The 17,639-nt window shown below is 39.1% G+C and overlaps 1 protein-coding gene across 14 annotated transcripts in view; it reads left to right on the forward strand.

Moving 5' to 3' along the window:
- LOC128698833 (abl interactor 2) overlaps positions 1-17,639 on the forward strand; it is a 201,492-nt gene that overhangs the window by 27,892 nt on the left and 155,961 nt on the right. The window lies entirely within an intron of this gene.

A 17,639-nucleotide genomic window follows, 5' to 3' on the forward strand; every position in this document is an offset into this window, starting at 1 on the left:
CCCCTTACCCACAAAACCTCCTTTACCCCCTCTCTCCAACCCTTTCGAGGACGACCCCTACCCCGCCTTCCTTCCCCTATAGATTTATATGCTTTCCATGTCATTCTACTTTGATCCATTCTCTCTAAATGACCAAACCACCTCAACAACCCCTCTTCTGCCCTCTGACTAATACTTTTATTAACTCCACACCTTCTCCTAATTTCCACACTCCGAATTTTCTGCATAATATTTACACCACACATTGCCCTTAAACAGGACATCTCCACTGCCTCCAACCGTCTCCTCGCTGCTGCATTTACCACCCAAGCTTCACACCCATATAAGAGTGTTGGTACTACTATACTTTCATACATTCCCTTCTTTGCCTCCATAGATAACGTTTTTTGACTCCACATATACCTCAACGCACCACTCACCTTTTTTCCCTCATCAATTCTATGATTAACCTCATCCTTCATAAATCCATCCGCCGACACGTCAACTCCCAAGTATCTGAAAACATTCACTTCTTCCATACTCCTCCTCCCCAATTTAATATCCAATTTTTCTTTATCTAAATCATTTGACACCCTCATCACCTTACTCTTTTCTATGTTCACTTTCAACTTTCTACCTTTACACACATTCCCAAACTCATCCACTAACCTTTGCAATTTTTCTTTAGAATCTCCCATAAGCACAGTATCATCAGCAAAAAGTAACTGTGTCAATTCCCATTTTGAATTTGATTCTTAACAACAACAATTCCTGTAGTATTATGAGGCGCAATCTAAGAGGAAACAGCACCAAGGCCAGCAAGAAAACACCGAAAAATCAACTATTCAACAAGTGTAGTCAGGAGGACGCTGGCCCAGCAACCACCCCACTCACCACAACTCAAGGCGACACCACAACAATAACAACAAACATGGCTGCCACCAGCCCATCCTCCCCTCTCTTCCCCGGATTCAACCTACCAAGTAGTCTCTCAGGTATGACCAACGATCCAGATACCCTAAAGTCATGCATCTCCAACTTAGTTATTGAAAATATGAATCTTCGAGAGACGCTAACAAAACAAGACACCAGGATGACACAACTCGAAAACAAAATCCTCAGTCTTGAACAAAAGTTATCAACACCTGGAATGACTAACTGTGACAAGACCATCCAAACAGTCATAGATAGCCATACCCAACAAATAATATCTCTTAATACAAAGGTTGAAGAAGCAGTAAAAGAATGGAAGAACAACTTAGATAACCAGTTCAGTGACTACTTTGCTCTCCAAGAAGATAAAACTGAGCAAGATAAACTATCAGACACAGTAATAGTTAACAGTCCACTTTTTCCCAGTGATATGAACCAAACAAACAGTAAAGAAATTACTCTGCAGATCATAAAGGACCAAACAAGTGTTATTGTACCAGAGTCTGAAATAAAAGAAGCCAGGTTACTAGGATCCCATGGTAGAAGAAGTGTTATGCTTAGATTCCACTCACATGACAGGAAAAAAGACTTAATTATTGCATCTATTAAAGTAAAGAAAGAGGTATACATAAACGAGTGTCTTACCAAAAAACGTCAGAACCTCCTGTATAGAGTCAGAAAACTTAAGCGAGAGAATAATGACACAATACACCAATGCTTCACACGGGATGGGAAAATTCTAGTAAGGAAAACAAATGTAGGTCAACTGTACACAATCACGAACGAGAATGATCTATCACGATTTCTCAGGGATACTAATCTTACAGAGAATAACTAAACAATGTCCAACTTAAAAGCCTACGTAGTGTAGTGTATGTTTTGCTCCATTATTGTTCAAATTTCATTGTACAATCTCTTAGTAATTAAATAATCAACTACCTCATTTTGTGATTTTACTAGTAAGCATAAATCACCTTACGTGATTTTCTTATTTACTATTGTTCGCTTGAACATTAGCTGAATTGATACTTTCTCTGTCCATATTACTACCTCTTATTTTTTTAAATACTATCAATTGATATTACTTACTAAAATTAATAAATATCATTTTTACTAAAATTTCAATTTACTCTTAACATTTTTGACATTTAATAACCATTACTTGTCTAATTACCTTTACCTGTTTTAATACCACATTTACTATCCTAGATTACTCTTAATTACCTTGTACTGCCATATAACCTCAAGTATAACTACCAGTGCAATATTGAATGAAATAAACATTACTTTTTCACTTTTTTGTAATCATTATTACTTACTAAAATTTTATTAAACACCATATTTACTACCAGTCAATTTTACTTTTGTACATTAAACATTATTTTATACTTCCCATAACATTTTGTTGCCAAATTTTCAAGTTTTTATATTCAACCCCAACCTTTATATTATCCTTTGTACCTGTGTACCTATCTACCATCTTACTATCATATTATAACCAAGACATTACCATTGTGATTTTTTTACTATTATTCTTTTGGTACTTTAATTGTGAATTTTATTTTGTCAATTTAAATCTAGTTATAATCTTGATCTTGTCAACAACCTATACCAGACTCTAGTGCAATTGCAAGTACCATTTCAAATTGTATTTTTATATTATAAGTTTATATTACCTAGGTAGTAGGTTGGTAGACAGCAACCGCCCAGGGAGGTACTACCGTCCTGCCAAGTGAGTGTAAAACGTAAGCCTGTAATTGTTTTACACGATGGTAGGATTGCTGGTGTTTTTTCTGTCTCATAAACATGCAAGGTTTCAGGTACGTCTTGCTACTTCTGCTTACACTTAGGTCACACTACACATACATGTACAAGCATATGTATACACACCCCTCTGGGTTTTCTTCTATTTTCTTACTAGCTCTTGTTCTTGTTTATTTCCTCTTAATTCCATGGGGAAGTGGAACAGAATTCTTCCTCCGTAAGCTATGCGTGTTGTAAGAGGCGACTAAAATGCCAGGAGCAAGGGGCTAGTAACCCCTTCTCCTGTATATATTACTAAATGTGAAAGGAGAAACTTTTGTTTTTCCTTTTGGGCCACCCCGCCTCGGTGGGATACGGCTGGTGTGTTGAAAGAAAGAAGTTTATATTATAATTCCTACCATCTGTCCATTTAACTTTGCTTACCATTACTTAATTTTAGTCCCTTATATATTTTCTCCTTTATTTTAGCTTTATATAACTATCCTAGTTTATATATCCACAATTGTTAAAATAATCAAGGTGCTATTCTCAGGTGCTAAAGTAGGATAAGTTCACAATTTTGCCATTATATTCCAAAACTCATTTATTTGATTACCACTTTATTGTTCACCACAACCTATATTAGTCCCTTTTTATTATAATTTTAAACTATAATTCTAACTTTAAAAAATTACCTTTATAGTACTACCTACTATCATATTCCCAAGCTCTATTATATGATCATCACTTTATTTGTATTAGTCCCTTAGCTCATTATTCTACATTTGTTAAATAATTTAGGTGCTCTTTTTTAGCTTAAGACTATTTACTTTGTTTTATACTTAATTCTAACTATAGATTCACTACAAATCTTATGATTACAAGCATTGATCCTGATACCAACCTCTTATTTAATGACTTAAATGAATCAAACAGTTACTGTAATTACTACACTGCAGAACAATCAAAGGCACTTCTCAGTGCCAACAACAACATAACTATCTTTAACTACAATATCAGATCTTTAAGCAAGCATTACGATGACCTCATAGTATTACTAAATTCCTTACATGCCAATATGTCCATCATTACACTAACTGAAACCTGGCTAAAGCCTGATAGTACAGATGTCTATGCCATTCCTGGTTACACAGCCATACACAACTGTAGGCCAGACCAACAAGGGGGTGGCACAGCCATATACTACTCAGACCAACTAGAATGTATCACTAATACTTGCACAAGGGATGAACATGGGGAATATATAATAGCTAAATTCAAATCCAAATACCTACAAAAACCTCTCACATTGATAAACATCTACAGAGTTCCACAGTCAAACATTAGCCAATTTAGTCAAAATCTAGGAAGTATGATAACTGATGCACGCATGAACAAAGATCACTTACTACTCTCAGGTGACTTCAATATAAATCTCCTGCAAGACCAGGAACCACACGTTACTGAATTCACGAACACAATGAGTAACTGTATGTTACTACCAACTGTAACAAAACCTACAAGAGTTACAGAGACTAGTGTTTCCCTACTTGACCACATCTGGACCAACACCATATCCCCTTTAAAATCAGGCATAATTACAGATAATACCACAGACCACTACCCTACTTTCCTCATAACAACTCTTGGTAAACTACCCCAAGACACTACTAAAGTCACCTTCAGACTTCACAATGAGGCAGCCATTAATAACTTCACAACAGCAGTAGCAAACATTGATTGGCACACTGAGCTAGAAATCTATACAGATATTGACGAATGTATTAAGGTAAGGTACCTAGAGATTGGCAGAGAGCATGCATAGTTCCTTTGTATAAAGGCAAAGGGGATAAAAGAGAGTGCAAAAATTATAGGGGGATAAGTCTGTTGAGTGTACCTGGTAAAGTGTATGGTAGAGTTATAATTGAAAGAATTAAGAGTAAGACGGAGAATAGGATAGCAGATGAACAAGGAGGCTTTAGGAAAGGTAGGGGGTGTGTGGACCAGGTGTTTACAGTGAAACATATAAGTGAACAGTATTTAGATAAGGCTAAAGAGGTCTTTGTGGCATTTATGGATTTGGAAAAGGCGTATGACAGGGTGGATAGGGGGGCAATGTGGCAGATGTTGCAAGTGTATGGTGTAGGAGGTAGGTTACTGAAAGCAGTGAAGAGTTTTTACGAGGATAGTGAGGCTCAAGTTAGAGTATGTAGGAAAGAGGGAAATTTTTTCCCAGTAAAAGTAGGCCTTAGACAAGGATGTGTGATGTCACCGTGGTTGTTTAATATATTTATAGATGGGGTTGTAAGAGAAGTAAATGCGAGGGTCTTGGCAAGAGGCGTGGAGTTAAAAGATAAAGAATCACACACAAAGTGGGAGTTGTCACAGTTGCTCTTTGCTGATGACACTGTGCTCTTGGGAGATTCTGAAGAGAAGCTGCAGAGATTGGTGGATGTAGGGTGTGCAAAAGAAGAAAATTAAAGGTGAATACAGGAAAGAGTAAGGTTATGAGGATAACAAAAAGATTAGGTGATGAAAGATTGAATATCAGATTGGAGGGAGAGAGTATGGAGGAGGTGAACGTATTCAGATATTTGGGAGTGGACGTGTCAGCGGATGGGTCTATGAAAGATGAGGTGAATCATAGAATTGATGAGGGAAAAAGAGTGAGTGGTGCACTTAGGAGTCTGTGGAGACAAAGAACTTTGTCCTTGGAGGCAAAGAGGGGAATGTATGAGAGTATAGTTTTACCAACGCTCTTATATGGGTGTGAAGCGTGGGTGATGAATGTTGCAGCGAGGAGAAGGCTGGAGGCAGTGGAGATGTCATGTCTGAGGGCAATGTGTGGTGTGAATATAATGCAGAGAATTCGTAGTTTGAAAGTTAGGAGGAGGTGCGGGATTACCAAAACTGTTGTCCAGAGGGCTGAGGAAGGGTTGTTGAGGTGGTTCAGACATGTAGAGAGAATGGAGCGAAACAGAATGACTTCAAGAGTGTATCAGTCTGTAGTGGAAGGAAGGCGGGGTAGGGGTCGGCCTAGGAAGGGTTGGAGGGAGGGGGTAAAGGAGGTTTTGTGTGCGAGGGGCTTGGACTTCCAGCAGGCATGCGTGAGCGTGTTTGATAGGAGTGAATGGAGACAAATGGTTTTTAATACTTGACGTGCTGTTGGAGTGTGAGCAAAGTAACATTTATGAAGGGATTCAGGGAAACCGGCAGGCCGGACTTGAGTCCTGGAGATGGGAAGTACAGTGCCTGCACTCTGAAGGAGGGGTGTTAATGTTGCAGTTTAAAAACTGTAGTGTAAAGCACCCTTCTGGCAAGGCAGTGATGGAGCGAATGATGGTGAAAGTTTTTCTTTTTCGGGCCACCCTGCCTTGGTGGGAATCGGCCAGTGTGATAATAAATAATTAATAATTTTCTAAAAAAGACCCAATACCTCTATAACAAGCACTGCCCTAAAAAAACTAAACAGATGACAGCAAAGAGACTGAACAGTCCCTGGCTAACACCCAGCATTCTCAAATCCATAAATACAAAATACCAATATGAAAAACAGTACAGAATGGGTCACATAACCAGAGACCAAACAAAACGTTACTCGTCAATCCTAACCAGCCTGATAAGAAGGGCAAAAAAATTGTATTATGAGAACAGATTATCCAACTTATGAGGTGATATAAAAAAGACCTGGAAAACCCTATCAGAAATTCTGGGAACAAAAAAGATATCACGAAATAGCGAAATAAAATTAGCAAAATCAGATGAATCCCAACTCCCACCAACAGAAACAGCAAACAGACTCAATGATTTCTTCTCCACTATAGGACAAAACCTTGCCAATAAAATCCCAAGCTCAGATACCCCACCAAATGACTACCTCACCGGCAACTACCCGAACACACTGTTCCTAGCTCTGACTAACCCATACGAAGTCTCCCTTATTATCAATGCACTAAAAAACAAGGCAGGAGATTTAAGTACCTTACCACCCTTTATATACAAAAAAGTGTCACAAGTGCTATCCCCAATCATTGCAACACTCTTTAACAAATCCATTGAATCCTCCACCTTCCCTACAGTACTCAAAATAGCAAGGGTCACCCTGATCCACAAAGGAGGAGACCAAACAGAGTTGAATAACTATAGGCCAATATCCAACTTACACCCTCTCTCAAAAATCTTCGAAAAATTAATTCATAAACGAATCTACTCCTACCTTATCTCCCAAAACATACTCAACCCCTGCCAATTTGGATTCAGGCCTAATAAAAATACTAATGATGCTATTATACACATGCTAGAACATATATACACTGCAATAGAGAAAAAAGAAGTCCCACTGGGGATCTTCATTGACTTAACGTAAAGCTTTTGATACAGTTGACCATGACTTGCTCCACGTAAAATTGTCACACTATGGTATAAGAGGGCACTCCCTCAACTACCTCAAGTCATACCTCAGAAACAGAAGCCAATATGTGTACGCAAATGGGGCAAACTCTTCTGCGCAACCAATTACAGTTGGTGTCTGTTACGACTTAATCTTCACCGTAACAATAGGGGCACAAATAACTCCTTTTTTTTTGTTAGTTTTATTTTATTACCAATCATTTAGCTTCATTGGTATTTGGTTAGTGAATTAAAATAACCACAAGCAATTATAAATGAAACACTATACAGCAAGAAACCCGATCTTACGTTCAAATTCTCATTAACAGAGTTTGATACAATAATTTCAATTAATAATCTACTCTTTTAGAAAGGTCTAAGGTAACGAAATAGTTATCTTTCATAAGTGACATGAATTACCAGACTAATGGCAAAGGCAAGACTTGGTATAAAGTTTTAGTTTAAGCTAGGAGCTTTGGGTTGAAGACCCGTACCGAGTCAGAGCTAGGAGCTGACTGTCTCACTCAACTACTTCATAGTCAGACTTCAGCTCGGCCAGAAGGCGACGCGTAGCGTCAATTCTAGAACCACCAATTGGTCACTACAGTAGTGGTTACACATTCGTAATACCTAACCTAATAATAATATAATATTATAGTTATAATAATCATGGGGAAAGATATAATATAATACAATATAATACAATGAGAGTGCTTTTGATGATTCATACTGTACCCGATAATAATATATAGTCGAACCTGCTTTATCTAGCTAGTAATAAAGTGGTTCGCGATATATTATTACAGAACTTATTTTAACCAGGCCTTTTATTTTTGTATATAATGGAGTGAAGTAGGGGCGCGTAACACCTCCCCCCTCGTGACTGACGGTCGCCATTGACTTGTACTCTCTGTGGTGGGTAGCATCTGTCATAGTAGCAGAGGTTGTAACATAGACAGCAGTCCTACATCATCTCCAGCTTTCTCCACAACTTAGATGGTCATAAAAGTACCGACTCATACTGTTAAAAATAAAGGTATATTAATAAAATTTCAAGGCCTAGAGAGGGCATCAGCAATGAGATTATGTTTTCCTTTTATATGGGAAATGGTAATAGAGAAGGGTTGAATTCTCAAAGCCCAACGAAGTATTCTGGCGTTCTTCGATTTCATAGAATTTATGAAGGTCAAAGGATTATGATCGGAGTACACCGATATCTGATGGGTAGAAGATCCTAAATATACATCAAAATTCTCTAGGCATACAACGAGAGCTAAGGCTTCTTTTTCTATAGTTGAATAATTAATTTGGTGTTTCTTTAACTTAGAAGAAAAATAAGAAACAGGTTGTAATAGGTCAGAATTTGGAGCCTTCTGTAACAATGCGGCTCCCAAAGCATACGCACTGGCATCTATTTGTAAGTGGAATGGTTTATTAAAATCAGGACTTAGCAATACTGGGGAAGAGGATAGTAATCTTTTTAAACGATTAAAAGCAATTTCACAGTCCTGAGTCCATGAAAACTTTGTTTTTGGACTTGTTAATTCAGTTAGGGGAAAAGCTACCTGTGCAAAATTCGGACAGAACCGACGGTAGTAACCGGCAACTCCTAAAAATCTTGATACGCTTTTCCTATCCTTAGGGGTAGGAAATTCTAAGAGGGCCTTTACTTTGGCGTTCAAAGGAGCGACTTCACCTTGTCCAATCCGAAATCCTAAGTATTTAATTTTCGTCTGGCCAAACTCACACTTGGACAAATTCACTGTAAAATTATGTTTACTTAAGGCGTCAAACAAGGCTTTAAGCTGTCTAAGGTGTTGGGGCCAACTGTCGCTGTATACGACTAAGTCGTCTAAGTAAGCTTCTACTCCGTCCAATCCGCCCGTAAGTATGTTCATAATACGCTGGAACGTAGAGGCCGCGTTACAGAAGCCGAAGGGCATAACGCAATACTTGTATAGGCCACCAGGTATCGTAAAAGCCGATATCTCTTGAGCTCTTGGTGACAACGGGACTTGGTAATACCCTCTTAACAAGTCCAATTTACTGATATACTTAGCTCTGGAGACCTTGTCTATTAAGTCGTCAATTCTGGGTATTGGAAACCCATCAGGTACTGTTACAGCATTGACTTTTCTAAAATCCGTGCACATACGGGAAGTCCCATCTGGTTTGGGGACTAGAATGCACGGGGATGCCCAAGGACTGTTACTTGGTTTTATCAACCCGTGTGAGAGTAAGAAGTTCACCTCTGCCTCTAGCTCACCTTGTTTCTTGGGACTCACTCTGTAGGGAGATTGCTTGATTGGAGTAGGTTCTCTGAGAGTAACATCGTGCACACCCAACGTACACGGTTTTGGGACGTCATTGAATAGGTGGAGATTTGCCTTAATCAGGGATTTTATTTCGTGTCCTTTGTCCACTTCCAGATTTATCAGTAGAGAATTTAAATTCTTTAAGGCTGTCGAATTGTTCAGAAGAACTGGTATTCCTATCATTTCATCCGAACTTACTGGAACCCGTTCTTGGTTCAGAGGAGTTATAGTAGAAACTGGTGAAACGATTCCTGAATAGGGTTTAAGTTGGTTAATGTGATACGTCCGTTGTGAGTTCCTCTTCTTCGGCGTCCTTACCAAGTAGTTCACGTCACTTAGGCGCTTCACGATTTCTAAAGGACCTTCAAATTTGGGCTGTAGAGCATGTCCCTGATGAAATCGTTGAACCAGAACTTGATCTTTTGGTTCAAATGAACGAAGTTTAGTTCGACGATCGTATTCCTCCTTCATCTTACTCTGTGCTTGTCGTAAGTTTTCGGCGGCCAATTCTCTAGCTAGGCTCAGGCGTTCTTTCATTAAGGTAGGAGAGCTCCTAAAAGTCGGCGTTTCTTCCCCGGTCCAAGCTTCTTTGAGAACCTGTACTGGTCCTCTAATTTGATGCCCATATATTAACTCAAATGGCGAAAACTTCAAGTTGTCTTGTTCGCTTTCTCTTAGGGCAAACAAAAGTAGTGGAATACCTTCATCCCAATCTTTGGAATACTGTAAACAATAGGACCTCATCATAATCTTCAAAGTTTGATGGAACCTTTCCACCACGCCTTGTGATTGGGGTCGATAGGCCGTCGCGTAAACCGTCTTGACCCCTAACTGAGCCAAGGCTTCACGGAAAAATTTCGAAGTAAAATTCGACCCTTGATCCGATTGAACTTCTCTTGGAAATCCAAAGTGAGAGAAGAACTTAATCAGTGCTCTCACTATTAGGCGAGCATTAATCCTCCTGAGAGGAACTGCTTCCGGGTACCTGGTGACGGTGTCCATGATGGTAAACAGGAACTGGTTGCCCTGCCGAGTCTTGGGTAGCGGGCCGACACAGTCGATCACCAGACGTGAAAAGGGTTCGCCTGTTACTTGTATAGGGTTCAACGGCGCAGGTGGTGGATTATGTGCAGGTTTGCCTACTAGTTGACACACGGAACAGCTTCTTACATACCGTTCCACTTCTTCCTTCATTTTTGGCCATGTGAAGTGCTTAGCAATTTTTCTAAAAGTCTTCTTTTGTCCCAGATGTCCACCTTGAGGACTGTCATGAGCAAACTTACATGCTAAATTTTTAAACTGGGTAGGCAAGACCACTAGATGATCACTTTTAAGAGATCCTAGTTTCTTTTTCAGTAAGTCCTTCTCCCAATAGTAAGAGCTGTCACTTTTAAGGGCTTCTTCTCCCAACACAGCAAGCTTCCTGAGGTCACTTAAGGAGGGGTCTATTCGGAGTTCTCTTACTAGATCCTCCTTCGAGAATAAATCTATTTCGGAAACCACCGACTTAGGAACTGGTATTGGTTCTGGGTGGATTGTTGGCTCTACACTCGAGGTTTCGTTGAATATGTCTCTTACTCCTACGTCGACGTCGTCCATGACTTCCTCCGATACCAACTGAGAACGCGACTGTTTGGTCATCGCCCGGGTTACTACGCTCAGAGGAAAGAGGGTAGGTTCCGTTCGTCGGGCTTCGATGACGTAATTTTCCTCGGTTGGATTTTCCATAACTATGGGCTCTTTCCATATTCCTTCTTCCGCTAAGTCGTTCCCAATCAATAGGTCTACGTCTTTTATGGGGAAGTTAGTTGGAGACACTCCGATTGACGTCCAGCCTGTAAAAATAGGAGTTTCAACATATAACTTGTACAGGGGTACTCGCGTAGTGGAGCCACCATAAGCTTCCAACAGAGCGTCGAAACCCGTATATGATCTGGCGGGGAATGATAACAGTCCTTCTCTTAATAATGTTAAGTAGGACCCCGTATCCCTAAAAGAATTTACTTGCAACAACTGGCTATCGGTAATTCCTACTTTGCTTTTGGAAAAGTAAGGACTCATAGCTCTTGACAAGTTTGACGATGATACCCATATTCTGCTTAGTCAACTAGGAGGATCTGTTCCTTTTCCTTGGGACAGAGCGTCTACTCTTGGCTCGGACTTCCTTGGATGAGTCGTAGAGGATATGATTTGTGTGGGCAATCTATAGGATGGACTCCTTCCCTGGTCCCTATCACGCTTAAAGCATTGTGATTTAAAATGTCCCAGCTTCGAACAGTACGAACATTTAATTTTTTCCCGTGACCTATCTGGTCTATAGGATGGGCTCGATTGAATTTGGTGTTTTACTTCGGGTTTACTTGTTACACGGGAGTGAACGGGTTGGGTAGGTCGCTTACCGAAAGGCTTCGCAGGTTCGGGTCTCGTTGCTGGTTTGATAACCTGGCTGCTTTCAGATTGCACCAACCTCTGGGAAATCTCGAAGTTGTCTGCCAGCGCGGCAGTCTCTAACAACGTCGTTTGCGGATGGCCAACAAGATACTGGCGAACTCCCTCTGGAAAATTTGCATACAAATCTTCTAGTAACATTAATTGTGATAGATCTTTTAAAGTCGTGACCCGAGAAGCTTGACACCAACGTTCAAACGCCACTGCTTTCCCTCGGGCAAAATCTAAATAAGTTTGTCCTGTTTGCCGTTTCATGGAACGAAAAGCTATTTGGTAACTAATAGGGAGCATGTCATATGCTTCTAAAATAGTTCTCTTTACTACGTCGTACTGGACATAAAACTCATATGGTAAGGAGGCGACACAAGACTGCGCCTTTCCATATAGAGATGTGTGCAGCAATGTGGCCCATTTGTCTTTGGGCCAGCCCATTGAACGTGCCTGATTCTCAAAAATTTCAAAGAATTCATCTAAGTCTGTTTCGTTAAACTTAGGTACCATTAGAGCTGCTTTATGCAAGTCAAACCCGGTTACCGTGCTCTTCAAGTCTTTTTCTTCTGGAACTCCCTTCTGCTTTGTTTCAAAACGAAACCTTTCACGCCTAAATTCTTCCTCGTTTAGACGTCTTCTAGCTTCGATTTGAGAGTTTTGTAATAGTAATATGCGTTCTATTCTCTCTAGTTGTTCGGACGTGAAATTCCCAAGAGGTAATGACACCGAAGGGAATTCGGGCGTCTTCTCCGGAAGTATTTTGGGACGAGCACCAGTCCTAAAATTATCCCCATCATTTGACTGAGGGTTCGTTCCAACCACCGATACAAACTCCGGGGAAATGAACGGGGGAGCGCTTTGAGACTGGACTGAGTAGTAAGGCCTTGTAAACCCTGGTTCAACTTCATTATTTAAGGCAGTTCCCGTCCGTGGGATTTCTACTTCCTCAAACTGAGAAATAAAACTATCTTCCGAATCTAGTTCTGGCATTGCTTGGGTTTTCGGAAATAATCTATCCTTAATTAGGGACCTAAGAGTCTCTGCGCTATGGTATCTATTATAAGGTATATCTAACTGTCTAGCTATTTGCCAACATGTCTGTAATTTTAAAGTGTCAAGAGTAGCCTCTGTTAATTCATCTAATAATGACTTAATTTCTGGATCCATTTTCTTAATTCTCGCAAGGGAGCTTAATTTTAATGCAAAACAAATATGTACTTCAGGGTAAGTAGCTCCCGGACAGACAACCCATTTGTTACGACTTAATCTTCACCGTAACAATAGGGGCACAAATAACTCCTTTTTTTTTGTTAGTTTTATTTTATTACCAATCATTTAGCTTCATTGGTATTTGGTTAGTGAATTAAAATAACCACAAGCAATTATAAATGAAACACTATACAGCAAGAAACCCGATCTTACGTTCAAATTCTCATTAACAGAGTTTGATACAATAATTTCAATTAATAATCTACTCTTTTAGAAAGGTCTAAGGTAACGAAATAGTTATCTTTCATAAGTGACATGAATTACCAGACTAATGGCAAAGGCAAGACTTGGTATAAAGTTTTAGTTTAAGCTAGGAGCTTTGGGTTGAAGACCCGTACCGAGTCAGAGCTAGGAGCTGACTGTCTCACTCAACTACTTCATAGTCAGACTTCAGCTCGGCCAGAAGGCGACGCGTAGCGTCAATTCTAGAACCACCAATTGGTCACTACAGTAGTGGTTACACATTCGTAATACCTAACCTAATAATAATATAATATTATAGTTATAATAATCATGGGGAAAGATATAATATAATACAATATAATACAATGAGAGTGCTTTTGATGATTCATACTGTACCCGATAATAATATATAGTCGAACCTGCTTTATCTAGCTAGTAATAAAGTGGTTCGCGATATATTATTACAGAACTTATTTTAACCAGGCCTTTTATTTTTGTATATAATGGAGTGAAGTAGGGGCGCGTAACAGTGTCCCACAGGGAAGTGTCCTTGGCCCTCTTCTCTTTCTCCTATACATAAATGACCTTCCAAATGCTTCGCAATTACTCAAACCCACACTATTTGCAGATGACACTACATACGTCTTCTCTCACCCGAGCCCAGTCATACTAGCCAATACTGTAAATACCGAATTACAGAAAATATCTACCTGGATGAGGACTAACAAACTTACACTAAACATTGACAAAACCTACTTCATTCAGTTTGGTAACAGAGCTACAGATGTCCCTCTTAACATAATGATAAACGGATCACCTATCACAAAGCTAACAGAGGGAAAATTCTTAGGAATCCACCTTGATAATAGACTCAAATTTCATACACATATACAACAAATTTCTAAGAAAATTTCCAAGACTGTAGGCATACTATCGAAGATACGGTACTATGTTCCACAGTCAGCCCTCCTGGCCCTATATCACTCTCTTATTTACCCCTATCTCACCTATGGAATTTGTGCATGGGGCTCAACAACAATTAACCATCTCAGACCACTAATTACCCAACAAAAGGCTGCAGTTAGAATGATAACAAATTCTCACTACAGGCAGCACACTCCACCAATATTCAATACATTAAACCTACTCACCATACAAAACATCCATACTTATTACTGCACCTATTACATACATAGAACACTTAACTCTGATATTAACCCTCCCCTCAAACATCTCCTTGCCAACCTCAACAGAACACATGACCATAACACAAGGCACAGATCACTCTTTGATGTTCCTCGTGTCCATCTCACACTATGCAAAAACTCAATGCACATAAAAGGCCCTAAAATCTGGAATTCATTACCTGTAAATATAAAAGAAACACTACCTGTTTATAAATTCAAGTCTCTTCTCAAAGATCACTTACTCACCCAAAACCAAATAAATACTGAATAACTGAACCTTATAAATTGTATATCTTAAATGTTTCTCACAATTATATCACATAAATGTTAAACCTAAAACCGAATCTAACTTTATTATTTTTTTAAATACACTACCTAACAGAATCCTTCATATGACTGAATGCAACCATATGACCTGTCTTTGTAATACTAACTTGTGCTTTATAGTAATCTGTTTACATTAATGTTTTATCACTGATTTCATCATTGCTTAGTTAATCTTAAGTTAATTTTAAGCCAGCCCGTAATGCTATGCATAGTATAAGTGGCTTTGGCATGCTGCTCTTATCTGTATTTTTTTTGTACCTCTGTATGTGTGCTCAAATTGGTAATAAATAAAAAAAATAAATAAATGGTGTTACAACATGATAGTCTATTAGAATAATAGATGGCAATACCTCTCCCATTTGGTCTAGTGTGACTCTAAATGGTCCAAGTCAGACCAATACATCATCGTAAGCTTCTCTCTCTCCTGTGTGTGGGTTATTTCTGTATAAATGATCATCTTTGAGAGAAGTTATTTTGCTTTCTGAAATTATATGATCATCATTTGAAGAGCAGACTTGAAGGTGACACCTTATGTAGTATTTTTATTTTATTTTATTATCACACCGGCCGATTCCCACCAAGGCAGGGTGGCCCGAAAAAGAAAAACTTTCACCATCATTCACTCCATCACTGTCTTGCCAGAAGGGTGCTTTACACTACAGTTTTTAAACTGCAACATTAACACCCCTCCTTCAGAGTGCAGGCACTGTAGTATAGACTTATAAAACTGCTGTAGAGAGTAGGAAAGTGACTGGTAAAAACTTTCCCAAGTTACTGGTGGAAACTGGATATCCACCTACAGAAAGTGGCCCTAAACCAGGGGTACTTAACCTTCTTATGATTACAGACCCCCAGTGGATTGCCAAACATGTCCCCATACCCCCTTTGCCAGACTGTCAAAATCATCACCACCACCACCAGTCCTATTAGGTAGCAGTATGATGTCAGTAGCTTGCTTTTACTTTACACATGGAGAGCGAGGAAGAGAACAGCTGATAGTTTATTTTAATCTAATAATAACTTCTTGTAAATTGTTCAGAGATCGAGTCCCATACCCCCAGGGTGTATGGATACCCCCGGTTAAGACCCCTTTATTAAACTGTAGGGGCAGAAGAACCTTGATACTGGTCACAGTTGTGGTTATTATTGACTGTTAATGACAGGTCTACACAGTGGTGGTTGTTACTGACAGTATTAGTGACAGGTCTACACAGTGATGGTTGTTAGTGACAGTATTGGTGACAGGTCTACACAGTGATGGTTGTTAGTGACAGTATTAGTGACAGGTCTACACAGTGATGGTTGTTACTGACAGTATTAGTGACAGGTCTACACACTGATGGTTGTTAGTGACAGTATTGGTGACAGGTCTACACAGTGATGGTTGTTAGTGACAGTATTAGTGACAGGTCTACACAGTGATGGTTGTTAGTGACAGTATTAGTGACAGGTCTACACAGTGATGGTTGTTAGTGACAGTATTAGTGACAGGTCTACACAGTGATGGTTGCTAGTGACAGTATTAGTGACAGGTCTACACAGTGATGGTTGCTAGTGACAGTGTTAGTGACAGGTCTACACAGTAGTGGGTTTCACTTATTGTTTGCCATAGTTTAGCATTCTTAGTGACTCAGTATTATGAAAATATAACAGTACAGAAGAAAGGTTGATGTGATAGAAGTGAAAGTGAAGGAATATTATAAGGTACCCTTGTATGAATGATAAGTCATACCTGTATGAATGATAAGATGTACCTGTATGAATGATAAGATGTACCTGTATGAATGATAAGATGTACCTGTATGAATGATAAGATGTACCTGTATGAATGATAAGATGTACCTGTATGAATGATAAGATGTACCTGTATGAATGATAAGATGTACCTGTATGAATGATAAGATGTACCAGTATGAATGATAAGATGTACCTGTATGAATGATAAGATGTACCTGTATGAATGATAAGATGTACCTGTATGAATGATAAGATGTACCTGTATGAATGATAAGTCATACCTGTATGAATGATAAGATGTACCTGTATGAATGATAAGATGTACCTGTATGAATGATAAGATGTACCAGTATGAATGATAAGATGTACCTGTATGAATGATAAGTCATACCTGTATGAATGATAAGATGTACCTGTATGAATGATAAGATGTACCTGTATGAATGATAAGATGTACCAGTATGAATGATAAGATGTACCTGTATGAATGATAAGATGTACCTGTATGAATGATAAGATGTACCTTTATGAATGATAAGATGTACCTGTATGAATGATAAGATGTACCTGTATGAATGATAAGATGTACCTGTATGAGTTTTATTTAGTTTTTAATACTTCTTGTTCTTGTATTATCCCTTTCATCTCCATGGGGAAGTGAAGAAGAATCCTTCCTGTGTATGCCATGTGTGTTGTAAGAGGCAACTAAAATGCTGGGAGCAAGGGGCCAGTAACACCATCTCTTGTATAAATTACTAAATGTAAATAGAAGACCTAGGTAGTAGGTTGGTAGACAGCAACCGCCCAGGGAGGTACTACCGTCCTGCCAAGTGAGTGTAAAACGAAAGCCTGTAATTGTTTTACATGATGGTAGGATTGCTGGTGTCTTTTGTCTGTCTCATAAACATGCAAGGTTTCAGGTATGTCTTGCTACTTCTACTTACACTTAGGTCACACTACACATACATGTACAAGCATATATATACACAACCCTCTGGGGTTTCTTCTATTTTTTTTCTAGTTCTTGTTCATGTTTATTTCCTCTTATCTCCATGGGGAAGTGGAACAGAATTCTTCCTCCGTAAGCCGTGCGTGTTGTAAGAGGCGACTAAAATGCCGGGAGCACGGGGCTAGTAAC

Source organism: Cherax quadricarinatus, unplaced genomic scaffold (assembly GCF_038502225.1).
Source record: "Cherax quadricarinatus isolate ZL_2023a unplaced genomic scaffold, ASM3850222v1 Contig29, whole genome shotgun sequence".
NCBI classification, from domain to species: domain Eukaryota; kingdom Metazoa; phylum Arthropoda; class Malacostraca; order Decapoda; family Parastacidae; genus Cherax; species Cherax quadricarinatus.